Genomic DNA, 17,103 nt, shown 5'->3' on the forward strand with positions numbered 1-17,103 from the left:
AAGATAGTATAGTAGCTACTTTAGCGCTATAGTAATTATATATCTACTAATACTAGTAGCTTAAGCCTTATATCTATCTAACCTAGCTAAATGTAAATAGCTAGGTAATAAGAGCTTATATTTATTTTAATCTATATAGTATATCTCTAGAGCTAGATATAATATTATATATAATAGTAACTTAATAAAATTAGAAGATAAAAATAATAAAGAAAGAAAAAAGTATTTTAAATTTATAAAATTAAGTGTAAAGCGTATAAATATAAGAGAGAAATTAATAAAAGTATCTAATATCTATTACTAGTCTATTTCTATAAATAGTTATTTACGTAATATATTATAATAATATACTACTTATTAATACTTATCTCTTAAATTAATATTACACTAATAGTTTTAACTAGGTTTTTAGTTTTAATTAGACTTCTATTTTATTCTATATATCTTATTATAGTTATTATTAACTTTATTATTATTATCTTTACTATCTTAAGCTTTATAGTCTAGTTTATAATTATAGTAATAGTAAAGCTAGTAGTCTTAAATATCTTTATAGTAGTAATAAACCTATCTACTATAACTACTAACTATATATTTAGTAAACTTTATAACTTAAATAGTAAGACTATAAAGCTAGTAAACTATAGTAGAATAAATTATAATAGTAAACTTTATAGTAACAAAGTACGTAAACTACCTAAATAGAGATATAGAGTTTATTATAGTTTATTATAGTAAATATTATAAAGTATCTATATAAGAAAATAAATAAAATAAAGTAGTAAAGTATAGTAGCTAGTTTCTTAAAGCAAAGCTTAGAATATTATAAATTAGAGTAATATACTATTTAGAAGCTATATAAATAAAAGAGTTATAACGTAGCTATATATACTTACTAGAGATAGAATTTTTATAAGCTTAGAATTCTACTCTTAAGTAATTATATAAGCTACTAGTAGTTATAAAGTATAACTTAAACTATATTTATAAAGAGCTAGTACTATATTAAAGTAGTATTATAACTATAGATAAATATTAATAAAGTAGAATATAAGATTATAAAAAGAAAAAAATAAGTAAGGTTCTATAGAAAGAAGATAGGCAGCTTTCTTAGCGCCTATTATAGTAATATTAAACTATACTCTTACTTTTAGATATCTTATAGCTTTTATCTTATACTTTTATATTTTTTATAAGAAATTTTACTCTAAACTTATACTAATTAGCGTTACTTAGCTAATAGTAAAGTTATAAGCGCTTTACTATATAGAATAAGCGTATTCTCTTATTAATAATATTAGCTTAATATATATACTTCTACTATATCTATATAACTAAGATAACTACTACTATAGAGTAGTATATTTAGTCTATAATAAGGTTAAAGTCTTTAAAGCCTTTAGAGCTTAAGAGCGTAATTATAGAAATACTAAGTAGTAGAAATAGAATATATATAAATATAGTAATATATAAGATAGCTATAAAGAGTTTAATTATAAGCTATACTTAAATTAGTAAGTCTACTTATTATAATATAGCTTTACTAACTAAAAGAGCCTAAAAGTACTAGAGTAGATACTAGTAGTATAATACTAGCTTTACTATTACTTTTATATTATATTAATAGCCTTCTATATAGAATAAGATACTAGTTATCTAATCTTAATATACTTAGTGTATAATCTAGTAGTAGGCTATTACTTAAAGATTAATAGTAAAGAAGAGCTTACCTAAGTGTAAAAGTTTAGATAGATATTATAATAAGTAATATATACTTATTCTATTTATTACTTAATATATAAGTTATATATAGTAGATAATATATATATAATATACTATATAAATATACTAGAGGTTAATCTATAGCTCTATTATAATCTCTCTTTCTCTTTCTACTATTAGTAGTATAAGTAAGATTATATAATACTTATAATTAATATATAATAAAATATATAATAAGCTTTTATAGTAGCGTTCTTATAATAGTAGATTATACTTATAATAGATAATACTATACGCTTATTTCTACACTTTTATTATACTATTTAGATATTATCTACTACTTTTCTATACGCTAGAAAATTACGTTAACTTTTTCTACTTTAGTATTACTATTATATAGATAGCGTACCTAGATATATATAAATATATTTACTTTTTATATAAGTTTTCTAATAGTATAAAGCTATATATATAGCTCTTAGATAGCTATTAGCTAAATAGAACTATATATCTTTTAGGCTAAGAACCTTACTTATAAAAGTATTTATTTCTTCTAATTAGAAAGAGAGTTATATAATATTAGAGTACTCTATATTTTAATAAGTCTACTTTAGTAATAGAGCTATACTAGTATAAGTTAGGTTAAATAATATCTACTAGTAGATTAATAAGTAGTTTACTATAGTTAGTAAGAAGTAAAAGATAGTACTTAACTACTAAATTATATAATATATAAGAACTATATAAACTAGTATAAAGCTTTATTACTATAAGTATAAAGAGAAAATTTAATTATACTTCTTATCTAATAACTATCTTAACTTACTACTATAGTATTAGAAAGGCTATTACGTAATATACTTACTATAGAGAGTATATCTACTTATTAACTAAGAGCTCTTACTAATAATAGTATATCTTAATCTCTAATAAACTTTATAAAAACTAGAATATTATATAATATCTAGAAAGCTATTAGTAGTAATATAGGTTATATATATAAAGCTTATATTCTAGATATTATATATAATATATATATAAACCTTTCTAAAGTTTTAGTTATCTAAGGTATATCTAATTTTACTATCTAAATAAAGTATATACTTACTAGATAATAAGCTTAAAAGGTATAAAAGCTAATAGTGCTTTTCTATTTTATTTAGCTAGTATAAAGTAAAACTTCTTTTTATCTAATTCTATAAAGGCTTAGTATATAGCTTAAGATAGTATAGAAAGTAATAAGAGTAAAATTAAAGCTCTAGCCTTTAATATTAAGATATTAATCTATAAAGGTAAGTCTATCTAATTTTATATCTTTTTTATTATTTTAGCTTCTTCTATATAGCTAGATTAAGTATATATTCTATCTTAGAGAATATTTATTATAATATACTTATTTTAGGTAAAGTTAAAGTATAACTATATTAATATACTAGCTTCTAATACTATAATAATAAAGTAACTTTCTAAAGCTTTATATTCTTTTAGAGCTACGTTTAAAAAGTAAGATATTAAAAATAATAGCTTTATAAATTTATCTACTTATATCTACTACTATAGCTAGAATATATTTTATAGATATAATCTATATTTACTACTACGCCTTTCTTACTACTAAGCTAAAGGTATAAGTAGTGTAGATATATTCTATAAGTTTTTATTAAATTCTAACTTTAATCTTTATAAAAATTCTATTAGCCTATTTATTAGAAATATAGTTCTTTTAGATTAAAGTAATAACTACTAGTATATTATTAAGTATAAAGTATAGATAAGATATAATAATATTATTTTTTAAAAGACTACTAAAAAAAAATAGTATTTTATAGTACTATTTCTTTATCTAAATATAGTCTATCTTTTATATTATAACCTAAAGTCTAACTACTTAACTACTATTAAAAAGATTACTAAAGAAGAAAAACTATAATTAGCTATACTATTAGGCTTTCTTATACTATCTATAGATAAGTAGAGAACTTAAGAAGAATAAAAAAAAATAGCTACTTTTATTAGAGACTCTAATTAGTCTACTATACTATTACTAATAGTTATATTAGAGAAATATATCTAGCTAGGCGCTATAAAACTAAATACTTTACCTATTATCTAAATATCTAAAATAATATATTATACTAATATTAATAATAATATTATAAGAGTCTATTATATTCTAAATATATAGTTTTAAGCTTATTCTAAAGATAGACTCTTTACGTAGATAATAAATAAATATATAATTATAAAAGTAATTATTTATAAATATTAATAGACTAATTCTAATTACTAGAACTTCTATAGTAATAAGTTATTATCTACCTCTAAAGTAGAATAGCCTACTATACCTCTAACCTTATTTTAGAAAGTAAAAAACTAATTTTCTAATTAAGATAAAAGGCTATATACCTCTAGAATTAGCTATATTAAATAAATTTATACCTACTCTTACTATCTATATATTATACTTAGACTATAGTTATTAGATAATAAAGTTAACTTAAATTTCTTATCTATAAGTAAAAAGTATAGCTTACTTATCTATAAGCCTCTAACTTCTAGGTCTAGAGTAGATTATAAAGTTTATATATAGAAATAACTATAATAGAGTAAGAGCCTAGATACTACTATAAAAGATAAGATCTAATATAATATAAGTATATTAGATACGTCTATAATTAGCTACTAAGTATTATTACTAAAAGAGTTATATAATAGAGAACTTTAGCTATATATACTAAGTATTCTATTATTTAAGAACTAGTAGAGTTTCTAAAGCCTTCTATAAAGCGTATAGCTCTATAAAATTAGAAAAGAAAAAGATATCTATATAGATAATAGTGTATACTATCTACTTTATAATAAGTACTTTAATAAACTTTACTTATATAATAAAGAAGAAGAAACTAATAAGAAATACGCGTTATATAAAAAGTAGAATTTATTTTATATCTAATAGAAATATAGTTTCTATAATCTAAGTATTAAAGATTATAATTAAGTAAATTAGTATAATAAAGTTTACTAGAAGAACCTCTACTCTAATATTACTAATATAGAATATAAAGTTAGTAGTACTAATATACTATAAAAAATTACTAAAGATAAGTAATACTCTATATATACTTATTATTAATTAAGAGAATAAGCGTAATTATACGCTCTATCTAAAGAAGAAAATTTATATATACTTTATAAAGTTTTAAAAGCTTAAATTTATAGCTATTATTAATATAAAAATAAGAGTTACTTTTATTCTTTATATATTAATATCTATAAGAAGAATATAGCTCTTAAGACCTTAGTATAGAATACCTAGTAATCTAAGAATCTACTATCTTAAAGTCTTTCTATATTAAATATAAACTATAAAGAATAGATTATATAAAGCTAAAGTATACTTTCTATAATAGTAGTTTAAATTATAAGTAAGATTAGAAGAAAAGAGTAGACTAAAGAGTAACTAGTATATTATCTACTATTATATATACTATATAAAGGTTAATAAGATTATAATAGAATAATTAAATCTAAATTTTATATAATTTCTTTTACTTATAATTACTCTATATTATCTTATATATTAGTAAAAGCTATAAAAAGTATTCTATATATTAAATTTTAATAGCGTTTTATTCTAGTAGAAACTCTATAGTATATATAGCTAGTAGAAGTAAAACTAGCTAGATCTACGTTTATTATATAAATATAAGAAGTAGATAGATAGATTTTTTTTTTTACTTAATATACTAATATATATATTAGATAAAAGTTATATATATACTCTACTACTACCTAATATATCTAGTATAGCTTAGTTATATAGCTTTATAATTAGATAAATACTTTTATAACTTAGTAGTAAAGTATCTATATTATTTACTATACCTAATATTATCTAAAGTAATATTTTTTATAACTACTAGTAAATCTAGACTTAAATAACTAGCTCTACGTAGTAGAAGGTAGTAGAGAAACTTATTAAGAAACTTATAGGTTATAAGAATAAAGCTATTAAATATATATATTTTATACTTATTCTTTATATTCTATATATAAGCTAATTCTCTTTAGTTATATAATATATACTCTAAACTAAAACTAAACTACTATATACTAAATAAGGTAAAAATAAAAGATAAGAAAAATATTATAACTCTAATATAGATTATTATACTAAGAGAGAGCCTATAAAATAATAAGAAAAAAAAAAGATATAAAGATATAGTTACTTAAATAAGCGCTTTCTAGAATATCTATCTTAGTCTTCTCTAAGTTCTTAGAGAGAAATTTAATAGAAAACTACCTAACTAGATTAAAAAAGAAAAAGATATATAAAATCTTACTAAATAAGAGAAGTATAAAATAGCTATAAAATATATATATTTATATTTAAGTATTAAAATAAGTTATAAATATAGATTATAGAATATCTAGCTAGTAATTATAGGCTTACTACGCTTATATAATAAGAAATTACTACTATATAAATAGGTAGTTAAGGTATCTAAATATATAATAGATAATTAGAATTATAGTTTATTACTTTATAAGATTTTAGATTAGTATTTAATTTATATAAACTAATACTTTTGTCTAAAGAAATACTACTAGCTATTTAATATATTTTCTATTAAAGCTCTTATAATTAAATATTATATTCTTATTATTATTACTAATAGTCTTTAAAGATAACTTAAAAAAATAATTCTAGAGTATAATAAAGTAGCTAAGAAAGTAGCTAAGAAAGTAGCTAAGAAAGTAGCTAAAAAAGCCTTATATAAAGAGAATAGAATTAAAAATAAGAAAGCTTCTAAGAAAAAAGCTAATAAGTTTAAAGAAGCTAAGAAAGAAAGTACTTTAAAGAAATCTAGTAGTAGATTTTAGCTAAGTAATAAGAAAGAGATAGAAATATTTATATAGATACTAGATAACGTTAAGTATAAGAAAGTAATAAAGTTACTTACTACGCTTTTTAAATTTTATAGTAAGTTTATTAAATTAATTTATAAAGATAAAAAGTTAATATAGAATAGATATCTTAAGTAAAGAGTAGAAAATTAGCTTATAATATAAAAAGTAAAGAAAATAAATACTATATAAGATAGTATAGATTAGTTTATAGCCTTCTCTAGTACTTTAAAGCTATATTATTTTACTTAGTACTATTTAAGAAACTATCTACTAAATTTAGTCTATTCTCTTTTACTTTTAATATAATACTATATTTCTTTTATTCTTACTATCTAGTATCTCTTCTCTAGTATCTAATTAGCGCGCGTTTAGACATAAATACTAAAGCGCTAGAAGATTTATTACTAACTTTAATACCTTTAGAGTTTAATCTAGAAGTATTTATTTAGCCTAAAGTAGTTTAGATAAGTAGCTCTTAGTAGCGCTATACTTATACTTATATATATAATATAAAGTCTAGCTTTAATAATAATTTATTTTATTCTAGAAATAAGATTAATTAAGAGTATTATACTTACCTAAAAGACTTTAAAACTCTATCTAAAGATAATTAAAACTTATATAAAAGCTTACTATCTTATTCTAGAGACTTTAAATAGCTAACTAAAGCTTACTTACTTTCTTTTAAAAGTAAATAACTTTAGCTTAAAAACTACTAATTTCTTTTTTTAAATACTTTAAAATATTTTAAATTTACTCTTTTACTTTCTTTTAATCTTACTCTTATACTTTATATAAATATACTACTAATTTAATAAGATAGCGTATATTTTACGCGTAGTATTCTTTTTATCTTATAAGCTCTACTACTAATTTAGAAAAATTCTAGTTCTTATAGATAAGAGCTTTATTCTTTATAGTTTCTTTATCTAGTAATATCTATATAATATCTAGTAAATCTTTTTTATTTATATTAATCTTCTTTACTTTTATAAAATCTACTTTAATTATACTATTATATAGCTTATTAGAAGTAAAAGATATATATCTAACTTTTTTTTAAACTAAATATACTAAGAATACTTTTATATATCTAGTTTTAGAGTTTACTAGTTTTTTTTCTTCTCTATTTTTTTTTCTAGTACTTTTACTATTCTCTAAAGTAAAATTACTCTTTTTTTTAGCTAGTAGTTACTTTTTACTTAGTACTACTCTTTTAGGTCTTTCTTTTTACGTAACTACTAATTATTAAACTTTTAGTTCTTCTTTTTTTTTATTTTCTTTTCTAGTACTTTTACTATTTTCTAAAGTAAAATTACTTTTCTCTTTAGCTAGTAGTTACTTCTTACTTAGAACTACTCTTTTAGGTTTTTCTTTTTATATAACTACTAATTATTAAACTTCTAACTAGTTTAATTATAGTAAAGTATTAATATAGAGTAAGGTAATAAAACGTAGTTAGTAACTCTATATAGTAATCTTATTATAAGTATATTTTCTAAATATCTTATACTTACTATATATAACTATAAAATTTAATAAAACTTTCTCTTTAATATTTACTATAAATATAGTACTTTAATAATAATAATAATATACTTATAAAAGATAATAGTAATAGAGGCTTCTTTAGTAAACTTAAAAGTAAACTTAAAGATAGTAATAAGTAAGCTATAGAGCTATTAAACTATAGAATTATTAAAATATTCTTAATTCTAGAATTTAATATAGAAATAAGCTTTCTAAAGTATAAATACTAATAGTAATAATAAGAAAAGTAGAAGGTAAAGTAAAAGTTAAAGTATAGTATAATATAGCCTTTCTCTTAGCTATAGAGCTAAGTAAGTAAAAGCGCTATATAGGTAAACTCTAAGTCTAGAGTAATATTAAATTATAGTACTATACTACTATAAAATATAAAATAATATTTACGTAGGTAAACTATAGTATAGAAGATAGTAGCCTAAAGAGAATTATAAAATACTTTATATATAAAGAATATTTCTCTTCTTCTTCTTTTTTTCTCTATCTTATAACTTTCTATTTTAAAAAACTTTTTATATTTCTAAGAACTTTATATACTAAGGTACTACTCTAACTAAACTTAATACTAATACTAATATTCTTTTAAAGATATCTCTTTCTATAATAAATAATATTATAATTAGTACTTTTAATAATCTTTTTAAAAAGCGTTTTATTATTAAGTATATAATAGCTTTTACTATACTAATTATAGTAGTAAGTAACTATAAGAATAGTTTAAGTACTATTCTAAGTAAGACTTTCTTTCTTATTAAAAGTGTAATAATATTTACTATTAGAAATATATAAAAGAACTTAAGTACTAAATTTAATCTAGAAGTATAGAGTATACTAAAGATACTTAATACTACTTTTAAAGTATTAGTTATTTTTCTTATACTAAGTAAGCTATTTATAAAGTAGAGGCTAGACTTTTTATATACTAAATAAAAATTTATAAATATATAGTATATATAGCTTTAGTAAGTAAAGACTAAGTTTTTTAAAGTACTACTAGTAGCTCTAATAGTAAAAAAATATAACTTTATTAAAGCTATATTATATAGCATATATAATAAGTAAAAAGTAAAAATTCTTTATTATTTTTATTAAGTATATAATTATTAGACTAAAATATAAGTAGTATATCTTAAAGAAGACTATATTAAGTAGGTATAGTATACTATTATAAATAACTTAAGCGTTATTATAAAGTTTAGACTATAGCTATAAAAGCTTAAAAGTTATTAGTATAGATAAAGAATAGATAAGTAAGTAAATAGATAAGAGTAAATATAGATAGTAAGTAGTAGTTACGTAATATAGCTAATATAGCTAGCTTATAAGTAATTATATATAAAATATAAATTACTAGTGTTTATATAAGTATTATATAAGTATTATATAAGTATCTTAGGTTAGTTTAGAGGCTTTATACTAGTAGTAGACTTACTTAGTTTTTTTTTAGTATTACGTAATTATATAAAGCTAGTACTAGTGCTAGTTAATAGTCTAGATAGCTATTAGTAATATATAATAAATATAAAGTAGTTAGCCTATTATAATTACGTGCGTAGTAACTATTATATTAGTAGTAATAGTAGTAGTAGTAGTAGTAGTAGTATAGGTATAAGTATTATAAGTTATAAATCTAGGCTTATATTAGAGATTTTTTAAGTTTACTTTTAGAGTCTAATATAGTAATATATTATTATATAATTACGTAATTATATAATTACTTAATTTAAATAAGTACACTATAGGCTCTATCTCTTAGGCCTAGAAAAGCTAACTAGTTTAATCTATACTTACTATTAACTTTATTATCTATAATATATCTAAAATCTTTATATATCTTTTCTACTATTAAGTAAGTATTACTAGAATTTTCTTCTAGAAGCTATAGGTATATATAACCTTTTCTAGACTATAGCTTACTTTTACTACTAATCTAGTATAGATTAGCTAGTTAATTTTTAAGTATCTTTTATAAAATTTCTTAGACTTTTATACTAAATAAGTCTTTATAGAAAGAATATAGCGCTAAAAGAACTACTAGAGTACTAGTAAATTAGAATATATAAATATTAAGATAGATAGATAAACTTACTTTTATTTAGGCTAGATACTATATATACTATATATTTATATTTACTCTTTAAAGCTACTAGCTATTTACTTATTTACTTCTTTATCTATAAAGCTAGCTACTACTAGTACTATTAAGCTAAGATTATATATTAAAAATAATTACGTATATAAAGTAACTAGAGCTACTTAAATTACTTTATTTATTTTACTTAGTATTAAAATATAAATTTATAAAAAGATATAGCTAACTTATAAGAAATCTAACTTTATCTATAGTACTTATTAAATAGAACTATAAGTATAGTAGATAGTAATACTACTACTATATTTATTTATATATTATTTTTCTCTTTATAAACTAGCGCCTTTTAAGTATTATATACTAGAATTTCTAAATACTTAGAAAAAGTAAATATAGTAAGTAACTACTTAGGTAAATTTACTATAACGCTTCTAAGAGCTTATAAAAATACTTTCTCTAGCTATTTAGTATAGAGAATATTACTTATAAATTTTACTATTATAGATAAGTTAAGAGGCCTAAGAAATTTATTAAGTACTCTAAAGAAAAGTTTATTAGAAGCTAATCTATCTTAAATATTCTTCTATATCTTTATATAATCTTTATAAAGCTTTTTATTTTTAATATACTTACTATATTAATCTACGCTAACGCTACACTTATAACTTTTTATTACTTTAAGACTAAGTACTTTTATAGATAGATATACTTTATTATTAAGTTTAAATTTAATCTTAAAATTCTATTATAAAATATATCTATCTACCTAAGCTTATACTTAGTCTAATAACTATATATTCTAGTTATTAGTGTAATTATAGTTTTATTTTATAGCTATACTTTACTAATATTAGCTTATAGCTAAGTAGTAAAAAAAATAATTATATAAGAGAAGAAGTTATAAGTAGCTAGAGTAAAGGTAGAAACTTTTAAAAGCTAGAAAGTAGTGCTTAATTTTCTTTAAGTTCTTTAACTAAAATTAGAAAGTAAATTTATATATAGATAGCGTAGCTATCTAGATAAGACTAGAACCTATAAGTAATTAAAAGTAAGATTATTTACACTATTTACTACTTTAATCTTTTTATCTACTTAGCTTATAGAGCTTAAAATTTACTATAACTAGCTAGAATTAAATAAGTCTAAAGTCTTATACGTTATTAATTACTAGATATAATAATACTATACTTTTATATAGTTCTAGACTACTTTCTTAGCTAGATTTATTTCTACTAGATATTATAGCTATATATTACTAAAGTCTAAGTAATAATAAAAGTAAAAATATAGTTAAAGTTACTATAGATAAGTAACTACTAAGTCTACTTTTTATAACTCTACTAGTAATAGCGCTAATCTTCTTAAACTCTTACTTAATAAATTATAATAGTAGTAATTATAATTAAATATATTTTTATACTTTTAGACACCTTTAATATATATAATTAGAGCGCTTATACTAGACTAGGTATATTTATTCTTATTATAGCGCTCTCTATTCTATAGTACTATAATAATCTAAAAAGAATCTAGAAAACTATAAGCTAACTACTTCTTCTATACTTAATATAACTTATATATAAAAAGATTCTTTATAAAAGAAAAGTATTATATCTTTATAAACTTTATAGCGCTCTCTATTATAGTTTACTTAATAAGTTTACTTTAGTAAAAAGCGTACTATTAATTATAAATCTAGTTATTCTAAGTTTATATTATATTAGAAAACGTTACTAAAGACGCTACTACTAATACTACGCTTATTAAACTACTATCTAAGTATTAGTTTAGAATACTAGAGATATTCTCTAAAATATATATATACTAACTACTATAGTAGTAACTTAGTATATAAAGATTACTATATAGAAGATTCTAAAAATACGTCTATTTATCTATACTAGAAGTAATAGTTCTTAGAATACTTATATTAACTACGCTACTAGAATATAAGCTAAAAATACTTATATAGAGATAGTATCTATAAAATCTTAGTTAAAGATACTTAATAAAAGCTATTATAAGACTTAAAGTATAAGCTAAACTATAGTTAAATAGAATTAGTATAGACTAGTGTAGTAGAGTATAACTATACTATTATCTTATAACTTAAATATAGGCTTAAAAAGCTTTATAATCTAATAATATTAGCGTATATAATAGGCTTATAAATAGATTATACTTACTAGTATATAATTAACTTATACTATATCTTTTTCTTAATATTTCTAAATAGACTTTTCTAGTTCTAAATAATTAGAATTAATAAAGTTAGTTTCTAGTTAACGCTATTTTATAGCTTCTTTTATAGCTTTAGCGTTATATAATAAACTAAGTAGTACTAGAGAAGATAATACTAACTCTTTTATAAAGCGCTTATTTCTAGGTTAATCTATAATATATAAAAATAAGAATTAACTAGTTAATATCTTAATAGTAAAGATATAGATAAGCTACCTACGTAATAATTTATTATTATTTTTAGTACTTTAACTTTAGTAAAAGTTAGACTTTACTATCTAATTAACTAGAGCTAGAAGCTATTCTTTTTTAGTTATTAAATATTAAATAGTATATAAAGTCTATAGGCTAAGAACTACTAAGCTAGTTAGTTTATAGTAAGCCTTTTAGTTATAGTATACTAATTTATCTATAGTTTTCTTATAATACTTTATAATAGAGATACTAATATTATAACTAATTAGCGCTTTAAAATATAAAAAGAGCTAGTAGATAATCTTATAAATTAGGCTATAAATAGTAGTTAACTTTCTACTACTACTATACTTATTAATAAAAAGATATAGGTATATATTATATCTATTAAGTAACTTTTTTATAAGTAGTTAGAGACTATAAGTAATATTATTAGTTATTATAGAAGTTATAAAGATATAGTAAAAGAAAGCTCTTAGTAGATTATACTTCTTTTTATTTTAGAAGTAATAATACTAACTTCTAGATATAGTAATTATAGTACTAGAAATCTTAATATTAGTTTAGATAGTATCTATATTTACTATTTTTATAGTAGTAATTTAAAGCTAAGTTATAATACTTTAATTAGCGTATTATACCTCTAACTTATATATTTTAGTAGTAGAAGAAGTTTATAATATATAAGATAGCTTAGAGAGTAAAGTAGATAGTAAAGTAAGTAGTTATTTAAGAAGTAGCTCTACTAGCTAATCTTATTAGTTTTACTTAAGATTTTTAAGTACGTATAATATAGATACCTCTCTAGAAATAACTAGAAACTTAGAATAACTATAAAAGACTAAATAATTCTATAAGTCTTATAGTTATAGAACTAGACCTTTTTCTTAAATAGTTACTAGAGCTAGATATAGTAAGCTTAGAGTTTCTAGTTTTTAAAGAAGCTTAGTACTATTATATTATTTTATAAAAGTAGTAATTTAATACTAAAGATTATTATTTTATATTATATACTAGTATAGTGTATTACTAATATAGTTTATTATAGTCTATACTTCTAAGTCTTATCTTATTAGATTATATAAAAGATATACGTAATATATCTAAAGTAAACTATTAAGTTTTACCTCTTTAATACGTATATACTTAGTAGAGATATTATTAATTAAAAGTAGGTAATAAATAATTAGTATAATAATATATATAATTTAGCTATAAGCTAGTAAAAGTGTATATCTAATAAATAGTACTTATTTAGTAACGTTTAGCTACTTTACTAATATCTAGATTATATACTTCTAGCGTATAAGAAAATACTATACTAAAGATATAATAACTTAGAAAAGAGCTCTTATAGTATTAACCTAGAATTCTAAATTCTCTAGCTAGCTAGAGTTAATAAAGCGTAGTATATATAGTATAACTATAAGTAATTTAAAAACTTTAAATATAGAATAGACTAATACGTAGAGTAAGACGTAATAAAGAATAAAGTAAAATAGAGCTTAGAGAGAGCTAAAAATTATATAAAACTTATTTTATAAAATAATTACTTTATTAAGTATACTAGTGTAGAAATATAGATATAATGTAGTTAAGTAATATAGTATATAATTACAATATAGGTATATTTTCTAAATACTTTATTTTATAGTAAGTAGTAGTATATATATTCTTTTAAAAGTTTTAGAAATTAAAACTAAGCTATAAAGTTTAATAGTTTTAAATTTTATATAAAAGTATAAAGGTAAAAAGCTAGAATTTAACTTAGTAACTATAGAGAAAAAAGTATAATAGAGTATTCTACGCGTTCTATATATTCTTAGAAGAATATCTAGAGATTATATATATATTTTATTACTCTCTAGAAGCTCTATATAGAAGTAGAAGATAGAGAAGCTATAACTATAAAGAAATAGTAATAAACGTCTAAAGACGTATTTAAAGCTATTTTTAAAATAAAGCTATAGAGTAGAAAGGTAGTAAAGTATAGTAGTTTATAGCCTTTAATTCTGCGTAGAATAACTCTAAATCTATTATATAATAGCTATTCTAAGATAGTAGAAGAGTCTTATATATATAATTACACTAGACTCTTTAGCTATAGTTATAGAAAAGTAAAAATATCTTTTCTCTTTTTCTTTTCTTTTATCTTCTTTATTCTCTATATTCTCTATATCTTCTATATTATTTATACCTTCTATATCTTCTATATCTTCTTCTTTTCTATCTATTAATATAGTAACTATATTATTTATAAAAGCTTTTATTATTTCTAAAACGCGTATAAGCTATTTTAAAACTACTATAACTAAGACTACTATAGTTATTACTAAGTATAAGCTTAGTAAATTTAGGCTTATAGACTATATTATTAAGAACTAGTAGTTTAAAAAGATAATAGATTAAGTACGCTACTATACTAGGCTAGCTTTTAAATTTAATATAAATTATACGTTAGTACGCTATATATCTAATAAGTTCTTAGGTATTAATATTTACTACTTAGGCTCTATTTTTATTATACTAATAGGTAATTCTATAGTACTTAAAGTCTATACTAAAGTGTAGTATATATACTAGTAAGACTTTATTACTACTAGTAGAAGTTCTAGGTAGACTAATTATTAGAAGAACTTTATATACTATAAAGTACTTATTTATTAGCGCTAGAATTAGATACTATATATTCTAACTATAGTAGAGAAGCTTTTTAAGATAGAAGTAGAGATATCTCTTACTTCTACTACTATAGTACTATCTACTTCTATATTCTAAGTAGCTTATATATAAGCTAGTAATTAATAATAATAATAATAATAATAACTATAAACTTATAATTAGGCTAATAATATAAGTAAGATAGATAATTTAGATAATAGAGTAATACTAATAGCTTATTAATAAGCTTATAGTAGAATACGTAACTAGCCTAGTAGAGAATTATAGGCGCCTTTAAGGCTATTCTAACGTATTAGAGCTAATATATTAAACTACTAAAGAAGTATAGTACTTTTATTATACTATAGATATATTACTACTACTAATTCTAGAATTTTCTTAAGCTTTTAAGTAATTATAACTATAATAGAAGTAGTAGTAGTACTTACTTTTAAGAAGAACTACGTAAAATATAGTAGTACTACTACTAGATATTATTTATATATTATTAGTAGTAATAAATAAGTTAATATAGATTATAAGTTTTTATTATAAATATATAAGAAAGAGAAGTATAGATAGATAGTAAGAGGCATTTAAGTTTAGGCTTTATTTTAATAGCTTAAAAGTCTATTTGTTTTTTATTTATAATATAGTATAATATTATAAAATATAACGTAGTAGGCTCTATCTCTAAGACCTAGAGAGAATTTTATAAAATAATATTAGTAAGAAGATACTATATATAGTAGTATATATACTAACTAAAATATACTAAGATATTTTACTTACTACTTAAATAGAATATATATAAAAGAACTAAACTATTAAAGCTACGTACTAAAATTACTTAAGTATTAGTAGCTAGATAATATATTACTAGTTAGTATACTAAACTTAATAAGTAAAAGTTAGAATTTAAACTAGAGATAATAGTTAAATATTTATACTATGTATTAAAGAGTATATAAAGCTAACTAAACGTATATAGTAATAGTCTTAGATAAGATATAGATATCTATATAAGTAGTTAAGAATATCTAATAATTAGAATATCTAAAGTATCTTAAAATTAAGCTATAGTACGCCTCTTAGTAATATATAGAGTATCTCTATACTTCTAAAACTATAAATAATATAGAAGTACTACTACTAGTTATTTATAAGTTTAATAACTTAATAGAATATATATAATAATTTATAAATAGAGCTAGCTAAATATATAGCTAGAACTTTTCTATTCTATTTTAGTAGCGCTAATATCTAATTAGTTCTAGCTACTAAATAATTTTCTAGTCTAGTAATATTATAAGAATACCTTATACTAATAGAATATTCTTTATAGTTAAATTTAAGATAGTATAAATCTAAATAATAGTAAAAAAAAGCTACTATAAAAAAAGCTATAGAAAGCTATAGTAAGTACTTTAAAATTATACTTAAACTTTTAAAAGCATATTATAAATCTTATTACTTTATTTAAGCTTTTAGTAGCTATTAGTAAGTATTTTACTAAATATAGTATTATAGTAGCACTATATCTAAATTATTATAGTAAAAAGTATAAGGTTTTATAACTTCTAAGTAAGTAGATAGGTAATGTATTTATATCTTAGTACTAATAGATAGCTTAGAGAATAGCCTAGCAAGATTAATATAGTATTCTACTTCTTTTTAGATACTTATTTTAGTTTAATTTTATTTAGATTATCTATCTATAGAGTAATAGGCGCGTA

The sequence above is a fragment of the Alternaria triticimaculans genome (assembly GCF_023758025.1).
Source record: "Alternaria triticimaculans strain BMP 0046 chromosome Unknown scaffold_2, whole genome shotgun sequence".
NCBI classification, from domain to species: domain Eukaryota; kingdom Fungi; phylum Ascomycota; class Dothideomycetes; order Pleosporales; family Pleosporaceae; genus Alternaria; species Alternaria triticimaculans.